We start from the raw sequence: 22857 nt of genomic DNA on the forward strand, positions 1-22857 counted from the left end.
ATTGCCCTGTTAATTAGGGTCACTGCACACTAATAATTTACCCAATATATTTTTTTTAATCAGCCAGTCATTGCATTTATTTCCTTTGGCTGAAACTGTAATAAACACTATGAAATACTTTAATTTATGATGTTTCTACCCATCGTAAAAGCATTTAACCTGGCCTTAAATTTTCTTTTATGGTAGCTTTCATTTCTAATATTTTAGATCTCTTAAGGCTATAATACGTGTTCTGGTAGGTGGACTTCACTGCCATTTAGTGTATTAGCTTTACTAGTCAAATCCACTCCTGAATAAATGCTCTTTTCATTTGTTTACTAACGAGGATTATAGCAGAGATCTGTCCTGTTCCTGGGAATCATTACTATAGTCTGTGTTATTGTATTAGGGCAGGATACACAGTGTCTACAGAGACATTTGCTGCAGTCCAAAGAGATCATTCTGAAATCCTGCTGGTCCAGAAAAGTCCAGAAAAGAGAGCAGGATTGCAGCCATGGGAACTATTCAGAAACTTGGCTCTACTCTGGTGCCCGGTCAGCTGGAGACAGCAGCATTTGTGGGGCTGATTGCAGCCCCAAGATCCTCAAGAACCTCTAGGAAAGACCTTGAAATCTCAACTGAGAGCTTCAGGAAACTGCCTTGAATAAAACAGATGAGTTCAATGCTGATATTTTTCTTATGTTTATGCTGCTGTTAGAGGAAAGGTCTGGATAAACCTAGTGAAGATGATAAGGGAAAGGGGAGGATGAGGAGCTGGAGTATTGTGCCACTTTAATGAAAGGTGCTGCAGAAAATGCTTAGAAGACAGAAGAGGTGGTTTCACTTCTCAAAAGAACCAAACCTCTAAAAGTGGGCACACATTGGAGAAATAAATTCCAAGAGTAACTAAAGGTTTCTTGGAGTGTAACAACTAAGCAATGATGTATGCAGAATTCAGTGCCAGCAGCTCCTCCTGGCAAGCAGAGATAGGCAGAAAACACAAGTAATGCTCCTTTCATGAGGGAGGAGTATTAACCATGAAGATGTTTTTCCACATCAGTGGGACTGAATGCATTAGGATTAGGAGCAGAGATGGGCATAGCAAATCCTGAGAGGTAAGGAGCTTGTCAGCATGATACTGATGTCACAAGTCATGCTGATGCCCAGGTAGTAATAGCACTATTTTTTGTAGCTGTTATTTGTATTAAAGTAGCTGAGATTAGGATCTCTTTGTGTTAAGCCTTTAAGCAAGGGAAAATCTAGCCCCCAAAGAGAATGCAGTCATCAATAATAAGACAAACAAAAGCTGGGAACAAGCACCATTATTATTCCCATTTTATAGCTGAAGAACTGAAAGACTGAGATTAAATGATTTTTCACAAAAAATCCCTGACCCAAAACAAAACAAACCAACAGAAATCACTTTGGTCCAGTTGTGACATGGAGCCACATCTGATTCTACAGTTTCTGCTTTAGCCACCAGACCAGCCCTCCTCCCTATACAAATGGCAATAGGAGGTAAATAACATCCAAACAAAAACTTACTACTCACCTAAAAATCTGAAACCACTTAATGTATTAACTGAGCCTAACAATGATTTTAGAGGAACATTAAGTATCCTATTCAGTGACCTAAATAGGCAGGCTTTGCCTTCCCTTGTTCCAATACTGCACATCATATCAAGAATTCCAAGCTGTCATCCTGGCATTGAGAGTATCATTCTAAATCACGCTCAGGATGTAGGGGAGGATAAAAAGTGCAACTTGTAAATGAATGTCTGTAGCAATATTAAGTATGCTGTCACTGGATTAGAAGGCTGCTTGTGAAGCGGAGCCACAATGTATACCTAGACTCAGATTCCTGCTAGCAACAGAGGAAAACTGCAAAAGATAGCCTAAAACATCTACCACAGCAGGAAAGGAATGAGAAAGCACAGGGACCCTTCAGAGCTGTGGGTCTTGCAGCCCTTGATGCCCCTCAGCAAGTGGCCCCTGCTGTGCCCTCAGCAGTGGGGAGAGCTGCAGGGCTGGGTATCATGAGGGCTGTAACTCAGCTGCCCAAGTGCTGGGATTGCATATCCACAGGAGTTTTTCTTCTTAGACCAGGGGAGGCTCCTTGTTATAAATCCATAAATTGCAGCTGAATTTATGGATTTATTTGCATGAGCAATACATGGTTAACATCCTGCGTGAGGAAAAGTAATATTCCCTTAGTTAGAACAGTCTTAATGCAGAGTTAAATCTGTGGGGTTAGCAGCAGGCTCTGGAGGAGCAGAGGGTACAGTTCCAGCAGCAGCTCAGCTCCAGGTGCCCATGTGGTGCCTGATGAGCTACAGCAGCAAGGCTTTCCTTGGGCTGACACTGGTGGAGCCTGTGAAATCACAGCTGCAGTAATATTGTTATTCAGCACCTGGGCTGCTGAGTGACACCACAAGGGTGACACCAATGCACTGTAGTACTTGGGAATAATGACAACTTGACAACTGCTCTAACTAAAGGCCCTTCTACACATATAAGAGAAACAGGCTCAAAGGGTCCATGTATGTGAGCTCTAACAGGCCAATAATGCTAAGTACAAGAAAACAGTTAAATAAAACTCAAAAAGTGGAAGAGAAGGTTCTGTAACTGCACTGGATGTTCCACAATTCTGAGAAAAAGCCTTATTGCCATAACATTAAAGAAGCAGCTGAGTATATTCTCCAACAAAACTAGTATTTATACTTCTGCCCAACAGATAAAAATTGTGTGTTTGTTCAAACAGATTGCTATTTCTGGCAATGTTAAATAGGAAACCTGTTACTATAACAAATTTGTGAGCTTTTAAAATAATAATTCTGTTTGACAGGTACTCCAGTGAGTGATGCACAGCCATAGTTAGTCAAATATATGCTTTATGAAGAGTTATGATGCTGCCTCCCTACATGTTACTCAGACCTAGACTGTCACCATCTGTGCATTGTGAAGACAGCAAGAACTCATTTCATAATTAGCATTGGTGGCAGCGCTGTACCACATAAGCACAGTGTTCTACATAACTACAACGTGGCTCGATAACAAGCTTAGCATGTTTAAGCATAATTGGTTGGAGAAATCAATCCTCTTGTGTGGTGTAATTGTTGTGCATGCAAGTGAGAAATAGAACCGGACCCGAGAGCTCTGCTAGGTGGCTCCTTTGGCCGCGGGTTCATCTTTCAGCACGAGGACTAAGGAACAGACTCAGAAATCAGGTAAGGAGGGGAAGTCACAATGTTTCTTCCCCTATTTCTGGGCAGATCACAAAGAGTAATTGCAGCGAAAGGCGATTTCTCCCATCATGCCTTGTGCTCTATTGAGTTCGCTCAAGATGTAATTGGAAAACAAATACAGCAACACCATCATCAGGACAGACACAAGTGCTTGTCTTGGGTACAAGCTGTTGTATAATGTGATAGGTCTTATTTCCACTGACACTCTTTATTCTTATCTAATAAAATACATCACCACGGCCTTTGTAACCTGGTACTAATAATTAAACTCATACATATATATTGGTGCTCTGTACACATTCAAAAGGATATTTTAATAACTAAAAAACATTAAGAAATGGCCTGTGTCCAGAAAATAGAATCTAGATCATCACTAAATTATTTTGTAAATATAACATTCTCCTCCTCTTACACAGCACATAAAGAAGTTTTGAGTAGCAGCTAATAAAAGTGAGTCTTAGTAAAAAGAAACGTTTTTGCTAAAAATACTGCATCACATAGAGTTATGCTGATTTTTAACCTTTCTATTTATACACATTTCCAGTGCACTCAGTATAGTATCCAAGTGACTCACAAGATTAAAGGTGCACCAATACATTAACTATGAAGTCCATAATATATACAAAGAAAATACACCAGAAACGACTGGTGAGAAATACCACACTTATTAAAAATACCATCCAAAGCTTAAAAGAAAGCTGAATTTGATGAGATTGCATATTTGATAAGACTCATTTATTTGATGATTTTAGTCTTAACAGTACATGGCTAAACCTGAAAAAAAATTTTCAAAATAAATGCGTAGCTATTAGCTGCTGGACATCATAAAGGTCATACCAAAATAGCATTACAAAGCCAAAAAAACTAAAATATTTCAACAGACACAGTGACACTGCTGGTGATTGGAGCCAAAAATCTTTTATCTGCCTGGGATAGACTAAGATTTTAGACTGGAAAGCAACTCTTGACTGCCTCAAATATAGGTAATGCTTTTTAAGACTGCAGGTCTGTAGGCATGATGTGCAACACACATCTGCACAGGAATCTATTGCAGTTCAGTGTTATTCATACCACCTCTCCACTATAAAGTGCTGTTAGTTTATGTCACACTCACAGGCTAGCAGGGACCACAGAGGTGCTTCATGTAGATTCACTTAAAACTGCACAGTGGCTTTAAGTGATGAAAGCATATTCTATCTATATACTGCTAGCAATGCACCTCCTTTACAAGTATTTGTGTCACAAAAACTCCCCCTTCTGCACCCCCATCCCTCTGCTGAGAATATCAATAACAAATCTTAATATTTACTACAGATAATGCAAACATACAGAACTCGTGAAGATGCCTTTAGCCCTGAGTACATTGTCACAATTATTTAGTTACCTTCCTCTGTTTGCTTCCTGTCTGCTAAGTGTGATGCTTTTTTTTCTGCCTAATATCCTGTGAAGGTGCCAATTACCCTGCTGCTTATCAGCTGAAAACTATGCTTTGTGCAAAGGGAGCATCAATTATTTGTGAGCAGAGAGCAAAGCACGTTTGAATCATAATGATAGGATGCTGGGGCTTCCAGCAAATAGAACATATCAAAAGGTAACATAAATCTAATAAAGTGTAGGTCATAAGGGATCATCTCAGAAGTCCACACTTCAATCTTTAATTGTTAAAATTATGTTAGTTTTGCAGACGGCAAGTCTGTGAGTGTACAGGGGTTTGCAATAGCTTAATAATAGGAAAAACCCACGGCAGAAAATAAATTTTCTTCAAGCAACATTGTCTTTAAGACACATCATTTCTTCCACTCAATTCATTCGAATCGTTAGGCTTTCTACTTCGGTGCTGTTGTTTATGCTTTGATTCTACACTGATAACCATTTTGCAGCAAAACCTCCTTGGTCTCAGCCAGACATAAACATGCTGCAAACCTGTAATCCTCTGCAGATTGCCGAGAGAGGCTGTAAATGATTTTGTGAGGACACCGGTCTCTTTATTTGGTATCAACATTGCCTTTACAAGCTTCCCCCACACACACTTTCAATTTCAGGCAAGCTTTTGTACATGGGGGGATATGGGCCAGAAAGATTAGGTTATTCCTTGAACTACCTCTGTAAGGTCAACTCTTTATATGCTTTTGAAACCCAATTTGAAGGGCTTGTCCCTACTTTTTCCTCAAGGATTGTGATTCACAAGGGTTACTACAAGCAACCATTATCTTATCGTAACACCTGCTCCAAGTGGTGGGACTGCAGGGCAGCTCCTGCAAACCAGCTTCTTTTCTATTACAAAACTGCTTACCTGCTGACTGACACAGTCTCATTCAAATGATGTACAAGTGTGTCCCAGCCATTTACAGGATTATCGTGCTCTCCTTCCACGAGGCTACTGCCCACCCCCACCCCGACCCAGGTCAGAAATCCAGAGATGGTACTTCTGGGGGAGATACAACTCACAGTTGTGAAATGTAGGGAATAAATGTCACAGTAGTTTTAGCCACAAGAGTCTTATTTTGGATTATTACTCAACTGCTAGGAGAACAGCAATGCTGCTTAGAGACCTGCTGGAACTCACTAAACCATTCAGTGCAGAATGTTGCTTATAGTCTTAAGCAAAAAGCTTCCTGATTGTTAAAAAATTCCTGCTTCCTAATGCCTGCCCAGTGTATGACATTGGTACTGTAAGAGGAAAAACAGTGGTGTGACAGACTCAAAGGACTCATCTGAAACACTAGAGCACTAACAAAATGCATGTGCACACAGACATTAAGGTGAGCCTCTGGTGATGGTCATCACTGGGCAATAGCTGCCACTCAGTGGTCAGGGGTGTGGGAGATGCTTGAAAAACCCAAGGCAGCAGATGTGACACAAAAAGCCTGATGGAAACAGAAGCAGAATGAGGCAGCTGAGGAATGGCACATTTTTCTGCCTCATCTCTGCACATCTCAGACCAGCCTACAATGGTCTGTGATCAATTATTATACCTGCAAGTCTGCTTAGGGATCTCGAGAAATTCAATATTGTGAGCTGCAGCTTTTTCCCAGCAATTGCAGACCTCTGGCTTCCAGAAAATCCACCCCACACACCAGTTTGTAGCTGTGACCCTCGTAGCTAAGAGCATGCAGACACTATTTGTGCTAGGAGAAAATTCTGGTGCTAACACCCATTAATCATTGGTGTTCTTCAAAGGAACTGATGGATCAGTCTCTCTCCTGTATTAATCATTTCTGTGAGTAGCCACCACTTTCTGTTTCCAGCACTTATGAGAGGGGCACCTGCTTCCCTGTCAGAGCACAGCCATCTCCCATCATTTGCCCAATATAGTCAATTATTCCTCTAGTCTGGCACAACACTTAGGGTAAAGCCATCACCATTACTGCCATGCCTTCACCCTTACCCCTCAGTGTTGCCTCTGGAGGAATTTACCAGAATGTGGAATTAGCTCCTGCTGAGGTTCTCAAATTATGTCTTGGAACTTAAAAAAAATGGCCCCTAAAGTCAAAGCACAACCTGCACTATAAATGCATTTCTCTAGCCTCCTGTACCTGCTCTTCACAATATATGACCCTCATGTGACCCCAGAGACCCTTAGTTCTCTCATTTGGGAGGAATTTGAGGGATTTGGGCAGAGCCAGGCTGACAAGCTCACAGGATGGGCTGTTATTTCCTACAAGTGAGGGTCTATAGAGCCACAGATTCTTTCTGCTACCAAGTGGATAAAAGATGGGGGCAGTTGTGTTCCTCTGAGCCACAATTCTCCCTTTGATATCCTTGGAGGATAGCTCAGTTCCTTGGTTTGCAGCTTGCCTGGGACAGGGGACTGCAAAACAATAATCTGTGTCACAGGGCAACCCAGCTATAGGATGAGATAGAGAAGCCAAGGTACCTACAGTGATAGTCAAGTTATTTTGGAGCAGCACACAAATAGTCTGTGGACAACTGGTTGCTTTCTCCTGGCATTTACAGAGCTTGGTCCAGGACCAGGACCGGCAGCTACTGTTGCTGCAAGCAGGGATAGCCAACAAATCTAGCTAATATATATAATAAAGATGCAAGTTAATATCCACAGTGAAAAACCACAATCTTATCAGAGAAACAATTCTTCAGCTTACACAGCCTTATTCAATCCACAATTTCTGGGAAAGGATGCAAGATTAGACAGACCTTGCCATGACCGTGAAAGTCAGCAAATCTGAGTAAAGTGGGACTTTTTAGATACAAGGCATCATTGCCATTAAATCCAAGCAGATGTAGACACTAACACAGCTGGACAGCCTGGGAGTGCCTGGTACCTGGTAGGTACCACCTGATCCATCCTAAGAAACCTTGTAAACACAGCATCAAAATTTGTACCTCCTCTCTGATCACAGAGTGCACCCTCTATTGCACATCCCAGTTGTGTCCCATTGTCTCCAGTCTGATACTCCTCTTGCTAAAGCTCCATCTAGCTCTGCTTTCAACTAGAAAGTAGAGACGTGCTCAGGCCCTTGTCCACTGCTGAGGGCTGAAACTTGGTTGCTTTGGAAACTTTAGGGAAGGTGTGGAAGATCTAACAATCAGATCAAGCATTATGTGACTCTTCCTGGATGCAGAAGGGAAAGATCTCTCTTGGCCTCAGACTTTGTAGGGACAGCATCAAAGGGGAGAGACCTGACTCAGGTCACATAAATCAGACATTTGTTCAGACTTGCTCTCTGCAGGAGCACATCTCTTCCTCTATACAAATCTTGCAAGACTGGTGTCATACCTTAGACATTTAAGACAGGTCCATGTGGGGGCTTACCTGAAAATCCACGTGATTTTTCCTTACTACATGACCTCTTTCTGTTGTGGCTGATATTTAGTATTCCAAAAGCCAAATTAAAAAAAAATAACAGGGAAAATATTTACATGAATGCAGCAGCTGCTAGGTTGAAAGGTAGCATAAAGGAAAGATTTAAACACAACAGTGAACAAGAAGTCAACCCCATGACCAAGCCAGCACTGTTCACCCCAAATCCTGGGCCCGCAAGAAACCCTGTTGTCAGCAAGGGGAGGAGAAGGTCTGAGCTCTCCCTGCCTGCTGAAAGCATCACAGGTGGCAAAAGACACTATTTTGTCCTGCTTTCCCTCTGTGGCCCTCACACTGGAGTAAATCTGGTGTTTCTGAAGAGGGAAGGCCATCATTTGCTCCCCTCTGCCCAGAGGTTTATTTTTCAGGAGAGACTCAGAGGTACTACTATCAGCTGGCAGGCACATCAATAACACTTGCTTCCAGCTGGCGCTTCAGAATTCACACACTGTGGTTTCTGGAGTTTATAGGATATTTGAGATCCCAGATATTCTGCACATGCAAGATGACCAGGAAGGGAAACTCCCAAGTGAAACCACAGTGGGTCAACTTCAGTTAGCAAAAGAGCAGAGGAAATTGCAACAGGCATTATCAGTGCTGAAATTAAACTGGGCACAATTCATCTAATGAGATATATCAAGGTGTGTAGATAGGTTTTTATTTCTTCTGTTATGATTTCTCCATCTCAAGCATTTTGTATGGCTTTTCAAACGTATAAAGGCTGACCACATCATAAATGGAGATTTTGGTCAGCTTACACTGTCCAGCAGTTCTGTTATATCTGTTTACTCTCTCATGAATTGACATTTAAATAGAGCAGATTAAAAAAAAAATATAGCAAGTATGGATGCTTAAAAATACAGTTCATAATTGTCTTATTACTGCTAGTGCAACTGGCTAACGAAGTGATCTGTAGTGCTAATATTTATATTTCAGTTATTAAACATTTTAACCAGCCTGAGTGTGCCAAGACTTGCTTATGTTAAGGAACTCAAAAGCAGATCAAGATAACACGTCAGGGTTGAGAAAAGTTATTTCCCTCAGGTACTGTTCTGTCTTTCTCGTGGATGCTGATGACCCTAAGCTAATCACTACTTATAGTAAGAGCAATATATTTGCCTAACAATTAAAAATAGAAACTTTAAATTTATGGAGTTTGCAGTCAGTCCCTGGAGTGTTCCAGGACACTAAGGATGAATGCCAAAGAAGAATTTTTTTATCTCTCTTTTTTCCCTTCTTCCACTCTGAAACAATCATCAATTACCCTTATCCACTAGCACCATCTCATCTAAGTTCATTTTCAAGATGAAGTTTCCTCGTTGGATGGTGGCTGTCCAATCCTCTTTCTGTCCATCATGGACTGCTTTAGCGCTGTCCCCAGATTGACAGCCTGAGAGTGAATCAATAATAATTATCAGACTGCAACCACAGCGAGCTGTGTAATTCTGTGATGGGATAGCACTGAACAAACAGCCCCACATCTACTGCCTCAGCTTTAAATATGTGCCTGTCCATTTAACTACTCTGATCATGTGGTTAGTAGAAAGCTCTTGGCCTTTTTTCCATGCCAAACATAAAACCTTTAAAAATTGTCTGCTTCTCTAATGTGACTGTGCCGTGTCCTGCCTTTCACTGTGTAAAAGCATTTGCCAGCAGATGTTAAATGTGACCATGAAAAAGAACATCACAGCCAAAAAGGAGGAATAGTCCAGTGTTCCTGGATGAGAGCAATGCGCCGCAAGAGAAGTGAGAGGCATTTTGCACACTGTAAATGACAAAGATCTGAGGGTTTTTCCATATGGCAATAAGGCTCCTGGCTCAGCCAGGATGCTGCAGGCATCTTAGCCTCACTGCATGTACATGCACACAGGAGATGCTGCTCAACTGCCCTGGCAAAGAAGCAGCTGGACTAATGGAGAAAGAGGCTCATATTTTCCTGGGGAAAAAATCCTGAGTGTCTACAAGGCAAGGGGAAGCATGTGCACTCTCTGCCATATATTCTACTCTACTTTCTAGGAAAAAAAGAAATGAATACATGTACAGGTAAATTGGCACTGAAATAGTTTCCAGGTAATTTTTGAATCTTAAAAGCAAAACTAATATTCTGGAAGGTACATACTGCAAGGTATGAAATTCAGATGTAGGAGAAGGCACAATGTGAAAAAAGCACTGGTCTTAAAACAAATAATTTTCACATGATCCAGATGTTTAACAGAAGTATGAAGTAGCACAAAGTAGCAACAAAAGCCTTTATATAACCATCATGTGGAGTAGAGATTGGTAGGCTTGTAGGGTGAAGCCCAGAAACTGAAAACAGAAAAATGAAAAGGATACAATAAATAAATAAGAGGCACCATCTTTTCAGCTACTGTTAGAAATGTGAAATTAGGATTTCTTAGCAGATAACAAGACTAATTTATTGGCACAAGGAATGGAAAAATTAAAAAAATATAAATTCATACATAATCACTATACCATAGTTTTACTAAAATGGTATAAGAGAACCTTGATGCAATATGCTTCATATGATGTTTACAGTAAAATAGTTGCAAGTTGATTTTATGCTGCATTTCAGATGTTTCTTGCAGTGTCAACAACAAAGCAAGCCAAGGTTTCATGATGTGACAGACCAGTATGAGGACATCTGAAAGGGCCAAGTGCCAAGACCAATCTATATTATTGACCCCACAAATGTTAACATATAGCTGGGGAGAAGTGGAGATCTTCTGAAACATTAGGCAGGAAACTGGACATCTTCTAAAATATATGCACTTATAAAAGCTATTGAATGTTAAATGGAGAGAATTCATCATGAAAAAAGAAATTCAATAAATTTTAGCCAACAACTTGTCTTCTCCAGAATCAGGAGGACATTTTGAGTGTTTTTAGGATGTGGACCCTGGATACTGAGAGAAAGAGTTATAAGTTATCATAGGCACAGCAACTGTAAGGCAAAGAGGTCTTTCCAGAGGAACCTGAAACTTCAACAGGGCAGTGCCATCCATATCAACAGCACAAGGCAGATCAAGGGAGGTGGTCTCCGTAAATGACAGTAGATTACGAGGTCTTTACAGGCTCTACTAGAAAATTAGTTGAGACTTCCAACAGTGTATTCTTGATCTGTCAAACATTAAAATGTATGCTAAAGATTCCAGTACCTTAATTCTTACGAGATGAAGGGTACATTGATGAAAAGTAGAAACAACATTTTACTTTGAGTAAGATGAGGCCAGTGACAAAAAAACAAAGTCTGAACTTTAAGGCATTTATGATTATTTTTTATTAATTTATCAAAAGGATTATGAAGAGCTCCATCACATGGGGTTCAATAATAGTTAAACACAAATAAAACAGAATTTGAACTGTAGTTCAAATCCCCTCTGGTTCAATTTCTGGCTTTCTGCCTTGGTCAAATTCCCTGATTCTATGACCAAGTAAAAAGGTAGCTGAGTTATTGCCTGGTTAGCAATCAGAATAAAAACAAAGGCTGAGAAAAAGCTTAGTGCTTCACAAGGACGCAAGGACAGTGAAAAAATGGCCTAGTCAGTCATAGAGCTGAAGGTCAGGATGCAGTCTTGAGTGTTATCTACCATTGCTAGATATTGGAAATCCTTATAAAGAGTCAGAAAGGTGTTGCATATTATGTGAGAGGTTTAACAGCAGTAAAGCTATTATTGCAGGAGCAATTTCTGAAAGCCTAACAGAAAATCTAACTCTACAGTTCCAAACACAAAACAAGCTTATCATGCTTATCATTGAATTCCCACTGGAAGATCCCCAAATTCTACCTTCTCTTGTGGTTTTTTTTCCTCTTTTATTTTCCAGTGCTTTTTTTTTTTTTTTTCCTTTTTTTCTTTTTTCAGAGAAGTGCTTACTGCCTTCAACCATACAGAGCTGCTTACTTTCTACTGGCAAGGAAGAAATTAAATGAAACAAGCCAGAGGCAGGATATTAATGCAGAGTGCATTAAAAGAAAAAAATTATGGTATGAACAGGGTAGTGACTGATTTATAAAATCAATCACATACTTTTGGCTCAATGTCATGTTATAAAAAGAACCATAGCCTTGTTTACATGAGCAGGATGATTAATCACTGTTTTCCTATTATTTAAGGTAGGCAATTTTTATTTCCTTTTTTCTTTCATATTAGTAGGCAGCAACATAGTTGTTTTATAAAATCAGTGGAATTGTATTCTGATGATAGTGAATTTAATGCACTGCTGTAGTTAAAAGGTCTGTCAGCAGAAATTCTGAAACAAACTTTCAGGCATCTCTAAGTAGACATAAAAATTCAATATTGGATTAAACTTGAATTTTATCAAGTTTTAGCAAACAATTAAATATTACAAACTTGAACATAATATCTGTAGGTCACATTGTATAGCACTAGATATCAAGGCAAGCATTTGAAGCTGAATAGTTATGTGATAACTGTTTTCCTTCTCACGTGCATGAAAACAAACTGACAAACTTCCAGGCCACTTAAAATGTGACTGCTCAAGGTGTGTCTGTTAATTACATATTTGCCAAAGGTTATTACTGGTGCAAAAGAGGATTCTTTTATAGTTTGCCAGTTCGGATAATTGCAAGGTAATACCTGTTTCTGATATTTCAAATCAACACTACAAGGCCTTTTACTTTTTAGAACTTAATAAATCTGCACAGATTGCCATTACCAACACCTTTACTTCAAAACACGCCTATTTTGTGGGATACGTACAAAAGAGAATTATGAAATGGGAATAAAGTACCGGCACTAGAAATTTTAATAAGACCATGGGATGTCCACGCAAAAACATTCTGATTTTATAGGTTCTGCAATACAATTGCCAATAATAGACATAATCTTCACTCTGGTCTGAAAACATGTCTCTGTTTCCCCTGCACTATTACCCTAGATATAAATATGCACTACATTTCCCCTGCATAGAGATTTTGTCAAAAACTTCAAAGGAGTTATTATAAACCTCATCCATTGCTTGAACAAAAGACAGCAGAAATGCAGAAAAATTCACAAATCCTTGAAAGGACTAATGTCTAAAGAAGTCTATCAAAACATCAAAATTAGGGACTATAACATCTTGGATTTCTTGCCTACTCCTGTACCACAGAACTAAGATAAAACACAATTGTTTCTCACAGTATAACCTTATCACCCTCTGCGTTACTAAATGCCAGCTCTAAAGTCAGCTCTGAGCATCCCTTCATGGTAGGTTTTGGTCTAAGGCATTCCCTTTAAAATGCTTTAGGAGACTGGCTCTAGCAGAGAACAGAAATCAGTCAACCAATGCATCCAATTTTGATAGACTTTGAAATAACAACCAAAAAAAAGTTACCTGATGATCCTATAAATACCCAAGATGAAGACAACCTCGATGAAACCCGTTTTCAGAAGTGACAAGAGCCACTGAAGGTTCCTCAATGGTTGGTCCAGATAAGAGAGAGAGCAGCAGAAAGGTTAAGGCTTGACTGAAATAGACCTGGAGACTGGACTGCAGGGAATCATACAGAGACATGACAGGGTCTGAGAAGTCATCCCTTCCTTTTATTTCCTGCAGAATTCCCAGAACCACAGGAGGGCCTCTTAGGGCATGTGGAAGAATGGGATTTCAAACCTGGAACTGCAGTGAAGATCCTGAGTGGCACCCCAGCAGATTGTGGCTGCTTTGTAACCCAAGCAGGAGCACTAGGGATGCAGATGAAGCTCCCCAGTGATCCCCGTGCTGCTGAGAAGTGGAGACTGATGGGTGGGAAAGTCAGGGATAGGTGCAGGGAGACAAGAGCACAGGGCCAGGCTGCACTGCTTCTTCTGGGTGTGGCAGGAAGGGACAAGCCCAACATTTAAAAAGGGCCAAGGAGCAGCTGTATCATCTCAGTTTAATGTATGCACTGTGAAAATATAGCTAGAGAGAAATTGCCTACAACTGATTTCAACTCCTTCCCTGTATTCCCTAGTATTTTTTCACTGCTTATGGTGTAAATTTTCACACTTGTGGAGAAGTGTTTGATCTAAAGGTAATATTCTAAAAGCATCTTAAAATTATTTCACACCATCTGGGAGATGATGCTGACATAAATGTTGTTAGTACAAGTTATTTCAAAGAAGATTAAGTAAGATCTAACAAAATAATCATGTGGTGTAATATTTTAAAGAGGAGAATTATCTACATGATACCATCACAGAAATTTTAGCAATCTATAAAGTGCTGTGCAACAACTGGTATAGAGATGTACTTGAACTTCTTGATGGAGTTTAAATTGGCAGATATCTTGAGAAAAAAAGCCCTAGCTATGTTCCACTATCATGCACAATTCATTCAGGTGGTAGGACAACAAAAGATTGCTTCCTAGACATGAAGAATAAAAAAGTTAATTAAATTCCTGTCAATGGTGAAAGCACTCCTTTCAAATTAAACTTCATTGACTACCAGCCTATAGTTACATAGTTAAAATTAGAGTATATTAAAATAATTTATCAAAATAAGCACACAAATACAATCAAAATTAACTGATTAAAAGTCCATTGATTAAGCACATGCAAAATGTTGTTAATGTAATAAAGAAGAAACAGCACCATTTATAGAGAACCTGTATGTTGCCATTTAGGTCACATAAGCTTTTGTTGGTAGAGCTTTTACAGTTTTTATTAGCTACTGCTACCTTTGAAAGCAAGCTTTAATATAGCTGTACAAAAAGCTATCACCCAGATTTCTTTTCGTCCTTCAATTTTAATTCTAAATTCTGGGAGCATATGATTTAACTCCATAAAGTTGCTGCCCTCCCTGTTGCTAATAGAGCCATGTTATTAAAGAAAAATTATTCTCCATTTCTACTGTAAATATTTTTTCACCTAAACTTTGCTTAAAGTTATCTTTGATACTGTCAATGTAAGTGTGGTCCAAAAAAGAAGGGGATGATACAAAACAAACCTGAAGTCTAATAAAATGCTGAATATTTAATTGTGAGTAAAACCCATTTTTGTTTGAGTATTGCAGAGTCCTGTTTCAGCCCAGGAAACAAGAATTTCAACTTACACCTCAGTTTTAACTTCCACCTGAGATGAACGAGGTTCAAAGAGCTAAACAACGCCAAGAGGTTCCTTTTGACAGTCTTGACCATGATTCCTGGGGTCAGCATGAGGTGTTTGATAAGGTGATTCCAAAAGCTTTTCTTTCTGACTCTGGTAGGTCAAAAGGGGTGTCAGTCCTCAGTTACTTTCAGTGAGAATTGCAGTCAAAATACAAGTTCTGTATTCATCAGTCTATCAACTATGAAGTTAGAAAGTCTGTGCTCAGGCTTGTTTTTATTTTTGTAATGTGTTGAATCTGAAGTCAGATATTGTTGTGGAACCTCATTAAATCCTCATATTGCTTATGTGCTATTTTTCTTTTCTATTTCTGGCAGTGTTCTACACCTGGAATAACCCGTGGGGCAAGAACAGATTTGTCATTTCATGTGATCAAGCATCACCCTGACGGCAAAGGCACAAGGTGCATCTTTGGTTGATTGCTGAAGATTTCATTTATAAAGAAATAGTTTTTATGTGGCTACAGCTTTGCAGTGGCATTTAACTGAGTTGTGTCTAAATAATTTTTCATTATAGGAGTACAGAATTACTCATGGTAAATACTAGACAATGTTGCATAGGACTCAGTAAAACTACAGATTACCTTTCTAAAATCCAGGGAAATATCCTAGATTTAACCTAAACCAGACAGTATCTCCTATCAAAAGCAAATTGTAAAATCTTTGGCAAAGAAAAAAAAACAGAAGCTGCTTAGAACTTCAGGTTTAAGCATCAACACAAGATCTAATGCTTACACCATTGTTTCTCTTTCAAAACATGACATTTTATGTATTGTTTCATTTGTTGACTTGTCTGAATTATTTTATAAACTCATAGCAACTGACAAAGAAAAACTATAGAGAAAAACTAGATTAAATTGTTTAGATAGAAAGAATTCCATTTAAGCGTAATTCCCTTGATAGCATTAATTTGGTAAAAGCCCTGGTACATGACCCAATCCTAACCTTATATTGAGCAGTCAAAGATAGCAAAAAAATTCATTGTCAATTCCAAGTTGCAATTGCACTTGTTTGGCACCAACAAAGGCACCTTATATCGCGTGCGCAAAGTAACTAATAAGTGCCTGATTGAAGTTTTGACTTCCATTAGTCCAGCCAAGGCCAGAGCAATTTTCTGGGTTTGAATGTCCAGGGTTTAGTTGGATTCCCTTGAGGATGAGCAGGAAATACTTCTAGACAAAAGATGCTCTGTGGCTGAACTGCTTCTTCTGCATTCAGTGCCGCTGCACTGCTGCAGCTGCTCTAGCCCAGCTACTAATAATGTTTTTGTATGTCAGCCCTGGCTCCCAATAAAGACAAGGACATTATTCTTAAATGACATGTGAAGGTGTGATAATCAAGGCACTGCATTCAGTCCTGGTAGGGATTTTGATAGTGCTGCTTCTCTAGATTATATCACAATCTTTTGTTCAGGTGCCACGGTAATACGCGGAATGTAATTTGCAAACAGGCAAATGAGAATTAACAACATTGAGATGCAATTTTTAATGTATTTGGGCATCAGTGAAATTATAACCATTCTAATAGAGACTGACTGATGATTCTAGAAATGTTATGCTGATCAGTGAATGCTCAAACCATTCACCTGATTCAGAGTCTGTAACAAGCACTGACTTCAAAGGGATTTGAATCAGACTTTCAGGATTTGCTATGTTAACTGTGAATAGTCCACACTTCACTGGTATTGAAAAGCACAGTCATTTTCAGCCAACCTTCTCCTTCCTTATACCTTGCAGGGTTTACAGTGTATTGCAGGTTATTACTTGTTTTTATTAAATCCACTTTGAAGCCTGGGGCTAAATCCTAAAGTCCTTGCCCAGCCCTTCCCTTCTTCCCTCAGACAAACATCCCCACTGCCTGCAACCGGAGCCTGAAATCAGAGGAAGTAGAAATAATCGAATCTGCTTAAATTTAACATCAGCTTTCTGTTAACTGGTTTATCATGCTGTACCTTTATTCACTGGATAAACGTACTTTATAGTAGTATTATCCTTTATGGGCACTAATAAGGAGGGAGGGATTATACACAGAACTTTTTTACTTGTTCTGTAAATTCGATCATGAAGTGTTTCCACCAAAGCAGATTTTATTGAAGCTATTACTTATCTTGTGATTCAGCCAGTGCAGACCTATAAGATCTGCAAAGTTTACAAGGTGCTAAACAATGCCCAAACCAACCAGATTAGCTGAGATAGATGTCAGGGTAATTATAGGCAGTAATGCCTCCACAGAGTCCTGAATGTTCAGAATGAAGACAATGTTTTATATTTAAAGGATCAGATAAGATATTGTCTATCCTTCCTGGAATCAAAATTGAATACGAATTGTTTATTAAAGTTTGAAATGCTGAATTAAACAGTAATTCCTCTAAACCTACTGGAAATCACTATTATTAGGCCATCAACACACTCAGTGCCCCACTAAGAACAGAGCTGCAGTGGTAAGGAGTGCTACAGAAGCAGCTGCTGTCTGTCCTGAGCAAGGATTGCTGGGACCAAATGAACTAGGACCTCCACCTTTTCCACAAGTATTATTTGAAAATTATTTCCTTTACTGAGCTCCTTTCTATTCTGTAGTAGTTTAAACCCCTCTCTTTCTCATCCACCATTGCCTTGTGTCCACTCCACCAGTAGCTCCCAGCATCTGAGTGTGTGAAGTGTCTGAGCACCTGTTTTCAAGAGCAGCATCTGTGCATGCAAAATCTGCATGCTCTGCCCCTCCTCACCACTGAGGGTGGTGCAAAGGAATTCTGTAACTGCCCCACAGCACAGAAAGCACCTCCCAGTGCCAAGGGCTGCATGGGGATTGCCCATTCTCCTTATCTGGGACCAGAAAACATGAGGGAGTCGTGTTTCTCACATAATCTCTTCCACACACACCGAATGAGACTCCAGTGGTGGTCCCAGAGCTGCTGAGTGCTGCTGTGGGGAGTGGAAGGAGAGACAGACCACTCCTCTCAATCAATGGCTTCCCTGGCAAATAGGGCGTTGACAGCACTCAAGGAGGTTGATTTCCAGTGGGGAAAAAGTTCTCTCTTATGCTGAACTTAGGGACCATTTAGCAAGTGACAATACCAGGATAAGGAAATTGCACAGTTCTGCTTTGGCTGAAATAACACTCAGGTGAAACATACATTAAAAAAAAAAAAAAAAAAAAAAAAAAAAAAGGACCTGGCAAACAAAAATTCCCATCTTTTCCACATTTTAAAAAATAATTTTTTGGATTTCCTTGAGTCTATAAGAGACTGTTCATGTCACCTATCATTGATTTATGTGTGCCTGGGTATGAGGGAAAGAGAGGACCTTTCATTTCCATGCTAAATGGAGGGGGAATGAAGGAGATTATTGCATAAACCCCCCTATGCCTGCTGCAGTTACACCTAAGCTGTAATAAGTGAATAGACCCATACAGGCTCACAATTACCTACACATTTTTTAATGAATACCAACACCTTCAGGGGAAATCAGAATATTTTAATAGACAAAATCATTTCAGTTCAGTGTAGTTGCTATAGAAGTTCATCACTTGCATGTCTATCATGATGTTGGAAAGCTTTTTAAAGAAGCAATGATAAGTGAAACCATGAATAGAATGGTTAAAATTGAACCTCGTCAAGCAGCTGATAGAACAGAAACATGCCAGTTAATTTCCAGAGGCCTTTAGGCATGTATTTATTACTTGATTTCTAATCAAAATTATATACAGAACAGCAAAAAGTGCAATTACAGGTCTGTTGTGATACAAAACAAGTCCAAAAAACTATGGATAGTTGCAGCTGCACATTTCTAAACTAATATACTTACATGCTGCCAAGACTAATACACTTTATTTGATTTCTGGCTGCAAAAACCAATGATATATGTTAACCTGGTATCTGATTTTCAGCAAGGATACCTAAGCACTATTTAACACTGACAGTTATAGATAGCTTAGCATTTAACTGGAGTCTCCCTTGACCTCAATTACCACATTAAAATATTGTTAACAAATTTAGAGTCAAATTGGCATTTATTATACAAGATTAGGTTCACTCTGAGTAATTTACATATTGTCATCAGGTCTGCCAACTGCTTACATCTTCATGTAGTTTGAGGAAAGCAGCCAATATTATCAGGGCAGATGTGATGACAAATAATAAAGTTTTGTTCCCATGACAAAGTTGAATTTTCCCTTTGACAGTAATAGACAAGGACTCTACCCACTAAAGTTTTTATCCTACACACTGCCTGCATCCTTTGAACCACAATTTAAAGAAGTAATATATATAAAGAGGAAAATTTCTATAGTTTTTGACCCATATGACCAGTTTTTCCATAGTTTGAAGTGGTATGTGGGACACTGTAGCCTGCTGCTTTTGTGGAAGTGATTGTTTTCTTACATATTTCAGTTTCAACATCAGTATTGCAGGTAACATGATACTAAGTCTGCGTCTCATAATTTCACATGCTTATGTGTGCAAGGTGACACATGAAAGATGAGAATGAAAATGTGTTCACACTCATGTATGAAATACATGAAAAATAAAATGCATATGTATGCGTTTCACTTGTGCCTCTTAGATTAACAGATTTTCCGAGATTTAGAATTGATGACTGTCTCCTGTTTCAGCCTTTTTTTGTGCCCTTTAAATTTTAGTCATAAGGGAATAAGTCACAGAGCATTAGTAATCTAACTTTGATCAGCCTTGGAAGTCCCATGGGGAAAAGTCATGAAGCCTCTGCTCAGTTTAAAGTCGATCCCTAATCAGACAAAATGCCTAATAATTTCAGTAATGATTTTATAAGGACTCAGGGATTTGCTCTACTCTTACTAAGCAATGCAGAAGAGAGATCATAAAGTATTTCCAGTTTGCCCTCAATCTAAAAGGATATTTAGTGCATTAGGGAAGATCTCATAAGAAATGCTTTCTTAAAGGCAGATTCGGCAGTCTGGGAGATTTCCAAGGTATGTAATCCCTTTAGCAGAAACATCAATTTATCTCAGCATGCTGTAAAAACCATAATAGCAAACAAAACTACAAATCCAGAGATCAGTTTCTGCCTGATATTCAGCCTTAAGTGTTTTTTGAGACCTGCAGACACTGACATTCTTTGGTTCCTTCTAAAAATTATTTAGCTTGCTTTCATTGTAAATCTTTGAAATTGCATGCAATTCTATGGCTGGCCTGCTCAAACTGCTTATATTATGGCTGCATATTTGCAATGCTTTCATTCCAGCTTACCCAGCTTTGTAGATCTGACATTTCTTAATCTTGCCTGTATTTTCTTTTTTTTTTTTTTTTTTACTTCTTAAAAGGAAAAAGGGTTTTAGGGTAAACTAAAGGAGAAACTTTGTATTGAAGTTTGTAGAGGTTCTCAAAGAACTAAATCTGTGCGAAGACATTTTCTACATGAATCTGTCAGAATATGGAGACCTTTTTGAAGAGAAGTTATCACAAAATTCCCTGCAGACATTTCTACTTGCAAAAACCAAGATGCTCCTGCAACTCCTGAACTACCAAAAAAATCCAAAAGAAGGCATATTTTAACTCCGGCTGAGGTGCTGACGCCAAAGGAGACTCTGGAGATTTAAGGAGGGTCTTTGGGTTTAGAACTGGAGTCATGTAGGAGTTTTGCTAGAAAACCTTCACATTAGTCAAATCCAAATCACTTTGTGCACATAGAGATAGGTTGAAATAACTGTTGTTAGTTGTCTGGGGTTTTTTTGCTGTTTTTTGGATTTTTGTTTGGGTTTTTGGTTGTGTTTTTTTGTTGCTTTGTTGTTGTCTGGGTTTGTTTTGTTTTGTTTTGTTTTTGGTTTTTTTTTCCTTTTTAATAAGGAAAACTAAAATATCTCGAAAGAGTTATTCCTATTACATGCTTAAAATTTGCAGGTTTACACAAAAGAAAGATTGCATGAGTGAAATTAGAAAATTATGCAGACATTACAAAAGGTGAGAAACTCCCTTTTATTTTGACAGCATATTCTCTGTATAAGGAGCCAGAACCCTCCAACAGCCTCATCTCAAGGGGCTGTGTTCAAAGTTATGTTGAGGAAAAAAATCAGACAATATTCCAAGTAGTGAAAATTTTTGTGTAATATTTGACTCTCATAAAGGACTTGAGGAATTTCTGGCCCATCAATCAAAAGAATTTCAGAATGTGTGCAACTGTCAATAGTTTGATCTTACAACTATTATTTTTGGCCTTCCCTGAGGACAAGACTGGAAGTCTCTGCAGGTTTTTCACAATCATATTTAGAGCCAAGCAGGATGCCACTGAGTTAGTGGCTTGTTCCACTTAGGAATTCCTGGTCTTCTGGAGCCTGGGAGACTTTGTTAATTTAGATAAAATTGACAATTGACAATTGACAATAAAAAATAATATAAAAATAAAATAAAGTAATAAAAAATAATAAATAAATAAACAAATAAAATTAATAATAAAATTAGTGGCCTCTGTGCAAATAGTGGCCAAAGGCACCTTGGTATACTTCTATTTAACTACAATGAGGTAAACTAAAGTACTTTCCAGAATATAGTTTAAGCAAGGAACATTAAGAACAAATGTCACAGTAACTACTTTCCTGGAAATGTTATATACTGACTAATCACTGGTGACTGGACAGACACAGTGAATTTAGTAAAATATATATCCATACATAGTAAATGTACTGTGCTACAGAAATCCCCTTAATAGACTCAAACCTCAGGCTCACCTGGAGCACTAGTGCATTGTCAAACCTGCTGCTGGCCTCACTGCAAATGTGACTTGGCAGAAAAATTGCTTCCTGTGAGCTGAAATAGCTGCCACGGCTGGTTGCTGGATCCCAAACAGTACACAAGACCTCTCTGACATTTTCAAATAGTACCACCTTCTTTGGTGAACAGAGACCTGGAATTCACCAGCTGAGGCTTTCTCTCCCAGGATCCCATACAAGCAAACCCCCTTCAGTTTGGAATAGGACCCAACAGAAGCCAGTTTACAGCAGGGTTTGCCAGTGGATTAGTATTCAGATGCATTATTCTGGATTCCCTCTTTCAACCAGGCATTTTTCACAAGTCCTTGATCTTCCTAGTCCTCAGGAAAGCTGATGTCCTTATACACATCTCGAGATTTTCAGTGGAATTTAATGTGCTTGCTGAAAATGCTCATAATACAGAGCATAAGTGCCAAGTCACTACAACAGTGGCTGGTGTAGCATTGCAGTAAGATTTATTGCTTGCTATTTGAAATGTGAATGTGTGCCTCCACACAATCTCTGAGGGACCAGACAGTTCTTATACAATTACAGTGCCATCCTATACACCTCAGCATCAAACCTCCTGTAGATCAACATCTCTTACTATAAAATGCAGTGACTTAAAACTGTATGTTGGGCAGTTTATGAAACTCCTCTCACTCTTTAAATAAAGGGTCCTAAAACATACCCTATAGCTTAACCATTTCAAGCCAGGAGATGTCATTCCAGGGCCCAAGGCTCTCACAGAGAAAGCTATTGCAGCAATCTATGGGCTGAAAGGAAGATAACTGTCTTTCCTTACCTTTCTGTATAAAAGACTTCAGTGAACATCACAGAAGCTTTTCAATTTTACTGAAAAACCTCATTACTTCTTTTTATTGCAGACTTAGTGGAGCCTTCTTTTAGAAATTAATCATATGATTAACTATGAGATGGTCTTTTAATACTGTATATACCATATATTGCTAAATGTCCTTCTTGACCCTTTATTTGCAACTTGGGTA

Source organism: Poecile atricapillus, chromosome 11, assembly GCF_030490865.1.
Source record: "Poecile atricapillus isolate bPoeAtr1 chromosome 11, bPoeAtr1.hap1, whole genome shotgun sequence".
Taxonomy (NCBI): domain Eukaryota; kingdom Metazoa; phylum Chordata; class Aves; order Passeriformes; family Paridae; genus Poecile; species Poecile atricapillus.